We start from the raw sequence: 14,454 nt of genomic DNA, 5'->3' as shown, positions 1-14,454 counted from the left end.
ACCTCTCTTCACTGTACTCTCAGGGGGATCTCACTCAGCACTGCTGCAGCATCACTAACAACCTCAATCCAGGAGACCGGGAAAGAGAGGCGGAAGGGGGAGGAAAAGCTGAATGAATGGGCATCACATCAGTGATCATTATGGGGAGAACGGTGGCTGCTGCATAAAGAGGATTTTCTTTCTTTCCTTTTTTTATTTTGAAGGAGGGGGGTGGGTGGGAAAGGGAAGAAGACAAGGAAAAGAAGAAAGACCTGCCACAGCAATTAAGCCAGGCTTCATCGCAAAGCTTTCTTTGGACAAGTACTCCATGGCAAGGGGGAGCGTCTGCCAGGGCATCAGCTGTTGTCCCTTCCATTGACACCCAGGTGAGTTCAGCATTGTGCCGGTGGAAGAAAAAGCAGCTGTATAGGGCCTTAACCAATGGCACAAGTGCCTTGGCGAGTGTTGGCTTTCAACAATGAAGTATGAAATGGGAGACACTACAGTTATTTACTGTACTTGCTATTTCAAGTGAGGTGGATAGGATGTTTGTTTGTGTTTTGTGTTTGTGGGGTGTGTGTGTGTATGTATGTATGCATGCAGAGGAGTAGTCTTCCCTCTTATTTACCTCTTTTGTGCAACACCCCCAAATGCCAGCGATTGTTTTGCTTCTGTCAATACAGAGCCCCAGCCAGCCTTGACAATTTTCTTGGTTACTCCACAGTTCTTAAGACCTTGAAATGTACCTGCTCGTGCTTTTGGTACCTGGTACCTGGTTCCTGTTATGAGGGCTGGGGGAGAGAATGTTAATTGCCATCAACAGTGTGTCTCTCTGTGTGTGTTTTTGTAGAGATTACATATAGTGTTGAGGAAAAGGGAGCCATTGAATGTGATTGTACTTGGCAGCAGGATTTGAGTGTTCTGTGTTGCTATTGATTTTATGCGTCACGGAGTCAGATACCATGGTGATGGGCAGCAGCGAGGTGGGTGGGTTTTTCATACTTGGGCCCACTAAGTTAGCCCCCGGTAACATCCCCAAAAGACAGGCAGGCATGACTGAGGACAACTGCTTTCAGGTGGTAGAGAGTGTCTGAATAGCCCAAGCTATGTTTTGACATCATAAGGAATAGGGTGGGAGAGAGTCCTCTTGGAGGAGACCTAATGATGGATTTATAGGTTTGTTGAAGAGATTTATATCCTGCATTGCCGTGAAGGTGTCCAAGGTGGTGAACAATGATGTGAAATCCAACCAAACACGATAACGAGGAACAAAGGCTGTGGGTGAAATCACTTAAAACTAACCATTTCTAGACAGAAAAATGAATAAAAAGCCAGGTCAGTTACCTGCCTGAATGTAGAAGCATTTGTTTCTGGGGGTTGGGAGGAGATGTGCTGCGTAGCTGGAGAGAACTTAGGATATTTGCCAACTCACATGGCTGAGACTCATGTTCGAAGCCTTGTTCCGATTTCCTCGGTTGTACTCTGCAGTCTTCCTGAAGCACACTCCAGGAAGACGCTGTGCTCTTAAGCACTGTATATTAGTGTTTTGCATCAACTATTGAGCATATATCTGTGTTGTGTCTAAAAACAAACATTGAGGGGGTATGTGCAGGCAAACATGATGGTGGCACTTGACATCTGTGACATTTAATATTCCTGGATGCATGTCTGTGTGTGTGTGTGTACATGATGACTAGCTGAGCATGTGGTGGCTTACTCGTGTGCTGAAATGTGATGAGCAATGGTGCATGTTCTATGCGTGCGCATTTTTGTGTGCATGCACGGGAGTTGCAGTGGGGGAGTGTGCCACCTGTGTCGAGCAGACCTTTGTCAGCCGGCGGCAGTTCCACGCCTTGTAGCAGTGTGGAGTGGGAGGGTATAAAGCCGGGCTGTGGAATAATGGTAGATGGTGGTTCTCATCAATACGTTTCACATATGTTTCCTTCAAATTTAGCACGCAGGTGGGAAGGTGGGGAAGGGAGGGCTGCTTTCCAAAAGGAGGAAGGAAGTGCTACTGTTTTACTACTCCCCACTTCAGGTGGTAAAAGTAGACATTGATAATATATTGGGAAAGATCGGAGGGGGAGGTTGCATCCTTGTGCTTCCATTCTAGCTGTGACCTTGGAAGCACATGCCAATCATGCAGCCTTAAGTGGGGGCTTCATGAGGTGGTATGGAAGGCAAGTGTGGAGCTGGAAAGGCAGAGCAGGGCAGAAGTGTAAATTTGCTAAGGGAAGGAGCTTCCTTTAAGGGTTAACAGACAGGGGTCCAGGTCAGATTTGAGGCAATTAACTATGGAGTTTATCTGTTGATATTCCGTTTTCTGGATCTCTCGGTTTTTCTCCCATACTTCGGAGCTCATGTTTCAGTGCAGATTGCAGCCCTCTCTCTGCACTGCAAAATGATGTGCGATCATGGTACTTGTTGCCTGCAGAGTCCCAGGTTGCATGCCGAAGCAACTAACAGGGACAGCATTATACCACCCATCTGTTTCCCCCTTTTATTTTTTTGGATTACGTTTCCGGTTAGAGCTTCCATTGGATTTTCTCTGGGAATCTGCAGCAACGGGGAATGTATGCTGGGGCACTAGGAGATCAGCAGGGGGTGCTGTGGGGTAAAGTGCTAATCTCATCAAAAAGAGATCGAAAGTATTCTGATGACTGAGACATAGAGTGTCTTGTAGATGTGGGTAAATGTGAGTATAAATCTGTTGGATCTCTTAGCCTCTTGGTCCACATAGATCTACGGTTCCTGTTCTTTGTTGTCTCTCTTTCTCTTGTATTACTGTACAATCAGGTGGGTGGTACCTCTGTAAGAAAAGACAGAGGATCCCTTTGCTGGTGAACAAAGATCATACCTTGACAAAAAGCCAAACTCAACCTATATTGAAACATTGCAAATTTGTGGGAAATGTGTGTTTCAAATAGTGCCTCTGTTACTTCATACTAGAGCAGGATTGGAGAACCTTTTGTCCTCCAGATGCTGCTGAACTACAACTCCCATCAGCCACAGCAAAGTTGGCCAATGGCCAAGGATGATGGGAGCTGTAGTTCAGCAACATCTGGAAGCCCACAGGTTCCCTTCTCATGTCCTCCATGGGGGGGGGGGGAGATGCACGGGGGAGAACAGAGAAGCAATTTATCCACTGAATCAGTTCATACAACTATTGTAAGCGTGTGACGTGAATGAAGTATGTGGCCTGGATTTCGCCCACGGTGAAGGAAGGAGCCCCCATTCACTGCCTTGCAACAATGGCTTTTCCATTATTTTGTTACAACTTCATTTCCCAGCACTCAGTAGCATTTTACAACAACCCTGTGGCTTAGGTTAGGCTGATTGAGTTGCTTGTGGTGACCCAGTGAGATTCAGAGCTGAGTGGGGATTTGAACTTGGCTTGCAACATCTAAATCCCACACTCTGTCCACTGTACAACTCTGGCATTCTGTTCCAGAAGTGGGTTTGAGCTTGACCCTCAAAGTCAGGCATCCCCAAACTGCGGCCCTCCAGATGTTCTGCTCTACAATTCCCATCTTCCCCAACCACTGACCTTGTTAGCTAGGGATCATGGGAGTTGTAGGCCAAAACATCTGGGGGGGGCGCAGTTTGGGGATGCCTGCTCAAAGTAGTATGATTCCTCCTAGGATCTCCCTCAGTTGGGGAATCATAGGAAGCTGCCTTGAATTGTCTCAGACCAGTGTATTGCACAAAAATAATGATCCCAGTATAATAACTGGTTAAGGAAAACTTGGCAAACTATCTTAATGATAAAACTTACACATGATGGAAACACATGCTAAATAATCAAGGAAATAAATTTATGGAGGCCTTGTTTTTACATTTCTGGAATGACAAAGTAAATGACTATTTTTCCTTAATTTTTTCCCCATGGTATTATTGTAGGGGGGTTGTTATGTTGCCTTTCTTCCCTCTTCAAATGTCATTTCCTTTTCTCTTTTTTTCACTTGTTTTCTCCTTTTTTGCATGAGAAGCCAGGGTATTTGATGTATAACTGCTTTTGCGACATATTGTCACAACATAATATTAATACAATTTATTTATTTATTTTTATTTTTTATTAAAATGTGTCAGACCGTTGGTCCATTCACTATGATCTGTGCTGATTTTCAGCAGCTTTCCAGGGTTTCAGGTCCGAGATCCTCCTAGCCCTACTTGGAGACAGTAGGGATTGAACCCTGGAGCTTCTGCATTTAAAGCAGATGTTCTACCATTGAGCTACAACAATTCCTCTAATAGTCAAATAGTAATATCAGATCCAACTTATAAGTAGGCCTGCACAAGAGTAACATAGGTCCTATGTGTGCTACAATAGAGCGCCTAATTTACCCCACCCACATATGATTCACTCCCCATGTCTGATTTCATGTTCCAAATATAGCTAGGTCCTGCAGTTCATTGGGTAAACTCACCACCACCCCTGGGATTAAAAACGAAGACTCGCCCAGCCCCAAACAAAAATCCTTCAATTGACAGTAAGACAGTAAGAGCTGTTCGACAGTGGAATTTGCTGCCAAGGAGTGGGGTGGAGTCTCCTTCTTTGGAGGTCTTTAAGCAGAAGCTTGACAACCATCTGTCAGGAATGCTTTGATGGTGTTTCCTGCTTGGCAGGGGGTTGGACTGGATGGCCCTTGTGGTCTCTTCCAACTCTATGATTCTATGATTTTTTTTATAAAAAATATATAGTTAGCATATAATATCATAATGCAAATCTCAATATGCATATATGCAGGTGAAGGCAATAGGTCTATCTTTACTCCAGTTGCCACTTTGGATTATTTACTTATCACTGGTACTTTGCTAGGTACTACAGATAAAATGTAGGAATGAGATTGCAATAGTTCAGAAGCCCCCCCCCCCGCACCATCTCTTAAAAAGGTAAAGGGACCCCTGACCATTAGGTCCAGTCGTGACTGACTCTGGGGTTGCGCGCTCATCTTGCATTATTGGCCGTGGGAGCCGGCGTATAGCTTCCAGGTCATGTGGCCAGCATGACAAAGCCGCTTCTGGCAAACCAGAGCAACACATGGAAACACCGTTTACCTTCCCGCTATAGCGGTTCCTATTTATCTACTTGCATTTTGATGTGCTTTCGAACTGCTAGGTTGGCAGGAGCTGGGACCAAGCAACGGGAGCTCACCCCGTCACAGGCATTCGAACCACCGACCTTCTGATCAGCAAGCCCTAGGCTCAGTGGTTTAGCCCACAGCGCCACCTGGGTCCACCAAGTATTTATTCATTTGTTCTGTTTGTTTAGGGAGTTTTATATACCACCCTTCATAAAACATGATCCTAGGGGGATAAACTGCATGTATTTGCAGATCCTTTTGAAAAATGTTAAAGCAAAATGTATGGTACCCTGTGTGTGTGAGAGAGAAAGAGATACTTCAAATGATAATGGTTGGCAGTTTGAGAACAGAGTGCCTCCTGTGGTGGTCTCCTTGATAATGATCCAGACTGTGTGAAGCATGAGATCTTTTCCACATCTGGAACCAGCTGCTGTAAATTAGCAACATTCCATTAACTTCAGGGGATTTATGTAGGTATACAAAAGATAGATCATTTGTCCTCTAACTCCATGGGTACATTTTGTGCAGAACATACCAAGCCCTTCATGTCTCTGAAATGCAGTCTTTAAAATGAACAAATTGGCAGAGGAGTTTTAAGCGAAGCTCGTTTCTTGCGCAGAGTGCCTTGTGTTGCGAGCCTTGTGTGCCTCTGCAGGGGTCAGGGTGCCAGAACTGCATTTCGGAAATGAGGGGCGCTGTGGCACTTTGCTGTCTGTTCTGTTTTCCTTTTATGGCCTTGTAACAATCTAAAAATAAAGGGGTGAAACCTGTTTAAAATAAGAAGCACCTCTCCAAAATAGGGAGTGTTTGGCAAGCTGTACAGAGTAAAGGAGCAAAAACAGAACTTGCATATCAAAAGCATTTGGCTGATGGATCGAGCTCAAATCTAAGACGCGCACAAAATAACCAGAAACCATAAAAATCCATCAAATTTTACTCAGTTGGTTGATCATACATAAAACATATAAAAATGCAGTTAACAAAACATGTGAAATCTTCCAACACACTAATAAAATACATATGCTTGTTATAAGCCAGAGAATGATTTAACTAGCCAGCCACAGCTTAAGCAGATAACAATTCAGACTGCCAAATGTGTTTTGACTGTTTGGTCTTCTTCAGTGACAAATCATAACACTTGAGGCTGCTCTTGAATGGGTTCTGATTGAATTTTATTTCAGGTTTGTTTACATCGGGGTTCATTTCTTAAAAATGAGAATATTCAGTTATTGCATATGTTAAGTTTTGCTTTCCTTCCCCTCTTATAAACATTTTCCAGGTAAGAGGGGTGCATGATGACTCAACAGTTGCTCTTTTGAAATACTAATGATGAGAAATCTCCCAGTCGCCAGACAATTACAGTCTGGACAAGAAATTATTTAGCTTTAATCCCAGATATCAACTGCAAAATGTAGACTAAAGTAACCCATATTATTTAATTAGTTTACCTTCTGTCCTGGCTCAAGCCCCAGTATTACAAATGTCCCCCCAGCTATGGTAGGATACTTGGTGTTGACAGAGATGTAACTAAAGTGGCATCTCAACTGAGGCAAATTGGCCTGGTCCATTGCATGTCTGCTGCCATTGGGTAGAAAACTATTTCAGTTCTTCCTTAAAATCTTAGGGCTGGGCACATGGTGATTGAAAAGCATGGAGGAAGGCAGGGATTCCATTTAGGATTTTGGCTGTAGGACGTGAGACACACAAAAGATTTCAGTGCAGAGGAGGGAAAGATGTCTCATGGCCCTTGGATGCAAGATTAAATGGATGCAGGGTTAAATGGAACAAGTGGGACTTGCAACAAAAAGTTACCACTTACCACTGGAGTTTGCTATTAGAGGGAGTAATATATTCATTTATTTAAAAGCAGCACATTCCAGGCCACAGTCTGAAAGCATGTAATGCAATGACTTTGCTGAGTATGTTTAGTCTTAATGGAAGACACCTGGGTCTTCTATGTATGCTCCCTTGAGTTCAATAGAGGAAAGGTGTGTTATACGGTATATATAATGTCTTGGGTGCCATCCAGCTAAAGGGTTAAGACAGCACAGGATTTTTTTTTACCTGTGTAATGTAATCCCCCCCTGCCCTTTCCATACTCCACACATTGCTCTATATCTGCTCTACAGGGTTGGGGGAACCCCTGGAGCAGATTTAGAGGACTTGCAGTGGGGTTAGAGGTCTTGGAAGAGGAGAGGAGGAACTTACACTATGCAGCTCAAAGTCATTGTGCTCTTCTCACTGTTTAGTTAGGTACCACCCTAGATACCTACACAAATAATTAAAATTATTTTAAAATCTCATAATAGCTAGCACAGGGCAATCAGCACAGCCAACATACCCAGCATTGCATTACATTATTACTTTGCTGCCACATACACCTGGACAACACCATTACTGGCCCCAACAACATCCAACATACCATCTCAGGACTATTTAATTGCTCATCTTCTAACATTGTGTATGTCATCAAATGCCAACAGTGTCCTTCAGCTCTCTATATTGGACAAACAGGCCAAACGCTACGCCAAAGGATAAATGGACATAAATCGGACATCAGGAACCTCAAGACAGAGAAACCAGTAGGAGAACACTTCAGTTTCCCAGGACATTCTATACAAGATCTCAAAGCAGCTGGTTTATTACAGAAAAAATTCAGAAACAGACTGGAAAGAGAAGTTTCTGAATTGGAACTCATTACCAAGCTTAAAACCATGGAGCCACCTGGGATGAACAAAGGCATAGGATTCTTATCTCATTATGCATTATCAAGCTTTCTTTAGCGCCTCAGCCCTTGCTTTTCCCCCGCAGGACCTATTGCAGTCATCAGCAGTCGTTAACAGCCATCAACAGGTTTACCACTCCTATCAGCCCATCACCCATTCCCACCCACCCCCACCACCCTCTGAATATACATAAGGGTCTGGCTCTTCTGTTTCAGTGTATCTGAAGAAGTGTGCATGCACATGAAAACTCATACCAAAATAAAAACTTAGTTGGTCTTTAAGGTGCTACTGAAGGATTTTTTTTTATTTTGCTTTGACTCAGACCAACCTGTAACTCATCAGTCCAGCTGTAGAAGTGCACCAGGTGGGAGGCTACAGGTCTCAGAAGAAGTGCCTGACTTCAGGGGTTGACCCATAGAAAACTGCGTTCTCCAGAACTGGGTAGAGACTTGCGGAGGTGGGCAGGAAACAGAGGCTTTGGAAGTCTCAGATCACTTTCAACTGGGAACTCTCCATGGTGCTGCAACAACCAACCTGCCTTGCCGCCTTGTCCTTTGGCCTCTGCGAGACCAAAACAGGACATTCCACTTAGCATCTGTGCAAGCATTTTATGGGACAGTGCTAGCAGCTGCTCTCCCTCCGCTTACGATGCTTTGGATTCATTCCATTGCTCTGGGCATACAGCCGCCATTATGACCCATCCCAAATCCTTATTATCGGTTGGTGTAGTGATTCATAAAATCAGAGTAGCCTTGCTGTTTGACAAATGTTTAGCCCAATAAGCAGCAGCAGTGATCTTTTTCTTTTCTTTTAAGGACTGTCCAAACAAAACCCTAGTCTGATCATTCTGATGGATGTTAGCAAAAGTTAATTCTTCTTATATCTTGGCATATTCTTCCAGATACCAAGAACAATAAAATTGCTTTATTTTTCAGTCAAAGACAATTGTGCGGCAGGTTTAGAAGTAAGCACTCTATGTGCTCTGAAAATTGCCTGCAATCAGGCATCTACTGAGCTCTGATTTTTAGCTTGTTTTTCTCAAGGACAAATAGCCAAAGTTCATTGTGTGTGCATGTGTGTTGTTTTGCTGTCTCAACATGCATGAAATGATATTGAGGTGGAATTGCTGGAACACTTTCCTAATCCAGTTAGGAACCAGTGGAAAGCAGGTCATCCTTGGCATCTATGTGAACTTAACTCAGAAGTCTTTTATTGCAGGTAATACAGCACAATAGTTCTCTTAAAATTGTGCTCACATTTACTCTTTGGATCCAATTCAAAGTGCTGTCTTTTATCTACCTTGTATGGATTCTGTTCTTGCTGGCTTTGAGTAAATTCTTCACTGTAGTTGTAGTCAGCAAAGGCCATTCCATCCACTTTCCCTAGATAAAAATACCAAGGTGTTGGAGGAACACAATGTTCCCTATAGCATGCATTTAATTCTGGACTTATGACAGACTTGTGGGAAAGGGACCTTTGTTCACTGAAAGTCAAAGTGAGGAATCTTACTTTCTAGAACAGAATCCAATGTCTTCTAGAGAATCATTGATAATGTTGTTTTTAAAGCGCGAGGTTATGTACGTAGGAAGTTGCCTTATACTAAGTTAAAGCATTGGTCCATCTAATACTGTATCATCTATACCAGGCTTCCCCAACCTGGAGCCCCCCTGTTTTGAACTAGGGCTCATGAGACTTGTAGTTTAAAACTTCTGAAGGGCAGCATGTTGGGAAAACATGATCTAAAAGAACTCCAGGAAATTTTCCAGGACAGGGGTCTTTCACAATCATACCTAGAAATACCAGAGATTATCATTATTGATTTATATAACAGTATTTCTCAAACTTGGGTCTCCATCTGTTTTTGGACTACAATGCCCAGCATCCCTAGCTAGCCAGACAAATGGTCAGGGATTATGGGAGTTGTAGTCCAGGTTTGAAAAACACTGATATTCCACTTATATATTGTAATGGCTTCTGTTTGCAAGCTTAAACTCAATTATAAAACCCATGCATAATTAAAACACACAATAAAGCAATGCCATCAAAACATTAAAAAACATCCATATTTAAAATATGCAATAAAATAAGCTTATTAAAAAAGCATAACAATTAACTAGTTTTAAAAGCAAATATAACAACTGGATCATAAGTGCAAGTTCAAGTGGAGGGAATTGGTCTTCAAGAGCCAGCAGAATGCCAATAGGATGGTGTGACTCATATTTCAGCAGAGAGCACATTCTACAACATTGGTGCCGCCACCATGTTACAACATACCAATAATCATCAAGCCATGGCAAAACTGGCCAGGTCCCATTTGTTGATCATAATGCCCTTGCTGGGCAGTGGAGGGGATTGAAACTGGAATCTTAAGCATTCACAGCATGTGCTCTACCACTAAACTATGGCTTTCTCTCAGGTTTCTGGGGTGGATCTTAACACAGAAAAGATGAAATAGAACGGGTCAGCAGCAACTAAAGGCATTCAGAAATAACCTAGAACATGTTGGGTTACACGTATTCAATGTGCCTGATAACAGAATCTTCTGCCTGGAAACAGCCTAACGTTCTGATCCTATGTCTGCTTATAGAAAAATCCCACTGATATCTGTGTAACGCTAAGTTTAGTTGCAGTTAGAGATGTAAGAAGTCATCTTTCGTCATTCCACCCCATATTTGTCACATGCAGGGCAGTTTCCATTCTGCTGCAGTTTGGCTTCCATCAAAAACTACAATGTTTGTCCAGCTGTCCACTATGTAGGAATTTTATGTAATTAAAGACACAGTTAATTGGGTTACATTATTTGATGGCATTTTATTTATTTCATTTATATGCCACCTCTCCAGTGAATTCAAGGTTTACATCTCCTGCTTTCCATTTTATTCTCACAACAACCCTGTGAGGTAGGTTAGGCTGAGAGTTAGTGACTGGTCCAAAGTCTCCCAGCAAACCTCGTGGCTGTGTGGGGATTCAATCCCTTGTCTCCCAGGTTCTAGTCCAGCACTCTAACCACTACACCACACTGGCTCCATTCATTTCAATGTAAAGGAAACACTTTCCAATGATTGGAAACAATTTCCAATGCAATTGGGGGGGGGATGCCATCAATTACATATTTGTGAACTGAAAACAATTCTAGACATGAAATAAGCAAACACCAGCAATTTACACTCCTCTTTCCCTTTTTATTAGAAGACAACAGCATTCCGAGTTGCAACCTAATACTCCCATAGTGTTCAATTTTACCATTTTATCCTCTGATACTACTAACACCTATGAGCCTGGATTTTTATTTAAATGCCAATTTTGCAATGGCCCACTAATAAAATATTTGTATTTGGCTGGTTGTTTCTAGGAATTCAGTCCCTCCTGCAACTAAATGTTGTCATTTTGCAGCGTGTAATTTGCATTTTATGCTTCGTAACTGCTGTTTCAGAGTTTTATTTTTTAACTCGGCTGGATGCCTTCACAGATAACATCTCTTCTTGCTGGAACTGAAAGGATATGTGCAGTGTCTCATGAATGTCATGTCTAGGTTTGCACAGTGCATCAAAGAAAACAATTGGAGGGCCCAAGTTCCAAACCTTATAGAGCAAGAGCTCAGAGTAGACCAAAAGTTATGTTTCTTATTGAGTTCTTACTTAGGCAAGCTCCTCTCAGCTTGGGGAAAGTTGGATTAAGTTTAGTAGCTCATTCATTTTTGTGAAAAGACTTAAAACATGTGTAGGCAAACTAAGGCCTGGGGGCTGGATCTGACCCAATCGCCTTCTAAATCTGGCCTGCAGACAGTCCAGTATCCCTGTTTTCCAGGAACAGTCTTGGAATTACAAAATCCATCCTGGCTTCTGATTGGATCCCAGAATTTCCATATTTCCCCCAGCCGTGCTGCCGCTGCTGAGCTCAAGAAGAAGGATGAGCCAGCACTTATACCAAGTGACGGTGGCGGCGGCGGCGGCAGTGGCAGCCAAGAGAGAACATCCTGTTGCCTCTCCGTGGCTGCTGCTACCAGCCTCCTCCCTTGGGCAGCTCATAGCGGCTGCTAGAGAACGAGGAGGAGGAGAAGCTTCCCCCACCAAGGCCAAGTCCCGTGTGATGCTCCAGCTCTGATTCAGCAGTAACGAGTGGGTTTTCATGGTGAAAGCTCCAGAGCAAAAACAAAGAAAGGAGGACTGGAACTCTTATTCAGATACTGGTGTGTGAGTCACACCATTGGTCCTTCTAGCAAAGGGTTGCTTTCACTAACTGGTCTCTAGGATTTCAGAGAGAGGTCTCTCCCAGCCCTACCAGGAGATGCCAGGGATGGAACCTAGGACCTTCTGCGTGCAAAGCAGATGCTCTGCCACTGAACCATGACTGGTCTGTATTGACCAGTTCAGGACTTCCTTAGCAGCTATTAATTCTACAACAAATTCTGTCTTATGCTTTTCCAGGCACTGAGATGCATTATCTCCTATCACTGTGTTGCAAATATTGAATAATATTGGAAGCAACTCTAGTTATGCATATTGTGCAATTTCATATTCTTAGCTCAGGGACATGTTGGTGAAACAATATTTATGGAAAGAATCTTTTCTTATTTGCTTTATAACCTCTTTCTTCCAATATTCCAATGTTTGAAATAATTAAGGATCTAGTTATGATCAACTTCCAGCACCAGGGCAAATCTCTGGCATACTGGATTAGTATCCAGGTCATATCTGTACTCTACTTCCGGTGACGAAGCTATAGCCCAGGAGTTCAAAGCAATTACGTTTATATTCCCACATGTGATAATGTTACCTTGACATTTATGTAGTGCTGAATGAAAGCAATGAATTACACCCCACTGGGGTATGGAGAACAGAAGGATGTGTATGAATTCTATACCTCTGTAGTCTGTATTGAGAGGGACAAAGTGTACAGAACAGTTGTTGTATGGCATTACCAACCTGAGCATCTAGACCAGACATCCCCAGACTTCGGCCCTCCAGATGTTTTGGACTACAATTCCCATCATCCCTGACCACTGGTCCTCTTAGCTAGGAATCATGGGAGTTGTAGGCCAAAACATCTGGAGGGCTGCAGTTTGGGGATGCCTGATCTAGACAAAATAACAGAGCAGCATCAGTGCTAATCTCTTAAAAATTTTCAGTAGTATGTGCGGAACTTGCATGTCTTTGATCTGAGTATCATTGAAAGCTAATCATAATCATAATGATTGATTATATCACCTTATGAGAAGGCCTGTCCACCCCACACCCCAGCAATAAGGTTCAAGATTACTAACTCTAGCTAATTGTCAAATGGAAACTGTTGGTGTAAAGTCATAATTTCGGTTGCTTAATTTAGTAGTGCTTGTCCATGAACCTTGGAACATACAACTAAAAGTCCAGGACACCAAATAAGATTACTGATGTACAGTAATATAAATTCTGTAGGTCCATATCATTTTAAAAGGATCACCCGAGAGAGAGAGAGAGAGAGAGAGAGACCGCAACCGCATAAATGGATTCAGAGAGAGATGAGGTGGAACATGGTGAAAACAATGAGAAAACTGGAACTCTGCAATGCTGAACTCTCACAAGCACCCTCCGTATACATGGAGAATAGCTAATTGCTTTGAGCAAATGGAAGGGACTAGCAGACGGGAAACTTTGACATGAACCAGGGATATGATACTGGTGTCATTGTGGCCTCAAGTAGCTGTCCGCAGGAACTTTCCAAAATAGTATAGGCCTTAGTAACATCAAAGCCAAAAACAGGACTTGGCAACCCTTTGAACCTGCTGCGACAAATCTTCTAGGCATTTTGAGGATAAAACCACCCATTTCAGTGGCCACTTAAGTGCTGCTGTTTTGACAGGTCTGGCTGAAATGTCCAGTTCATTCTGATTTTTGTAGGGTCATTCTTAGTTGTTTTCTATTACAGCCATCTAATGAGACCCTCCTGGTGGTGCCACAGGTAATACAAATTCAACTGGCAGCCACCAGGGGTGACCATTTTTGGTTGTGGCACCTTTTTTGTGGAACCAAAACTTAGGCATTCTGCCACCTTCCTAAAATGTTTTTTTAGTCAGTTATCTGATTGCAGCTGTGCTTTCTTGTATGTATGTGTGAGTGTTGTATTTATCTAATCTATCTATGTATCATGTACAGCACCTCATTTCGGTGAGAGATGATATTTAAATATTTTTCAAAAATAAATGCACTTCTGGTTAGTTCAGGGGTAGCCAATGAGATGCTTTCCAGAAGTTGTTGGGCAATGATTTCCATCATCCCTGACCATTGGCCATGATGTCTGAGGACGATGGGAGTTGTAGTCCATCAACATCTGTGGAGGGAGGTACCATGTTGTCTACCCAAGGGCAAGTTTGTTTTCTGTCTCAGCAGAGTTGAAAAGGTGTGGTTTGTTGACTTAATGGCTCCTCCCAACATGGCTCTGCCAGATCTCTAGCTAGGTCTTAGAAACACCCATCATGATGACCTACCATTCAAATTTCCCAGGTTCCATCCCTTATATGCTCTGTTGATAGATATAGACTCAGCTGCACTTGTGGCAGTGGTTGTTGGACCAACCTGCTACACTAGCAGGCATCACCCTTCTTGGATTTATTGTCCAGCAGAGCAGCATTAGCAAGAAACAAAGCAGCACCCTGGGAGATATTTATAGCCTCCATAATGTTATTCCCT

Source organism: Zootoca vivipara, chromosome 7, assembly GCF_963506605.1.
Source record: "Zootoca vivipara chromosome 7, rZooViv1.1, whole genome shotgun sequence".
In the NCBI taxonomy this organism is placed as follows: domain Eukaryota; kingdom Metazoa; phylum Chordata; class Lepidosauria; order Squamata; family Lacertidae; genus Zootoca; species Zootoca vivipara.
This window is presented reverse-complemented; position numbering follows the sequence as displayed.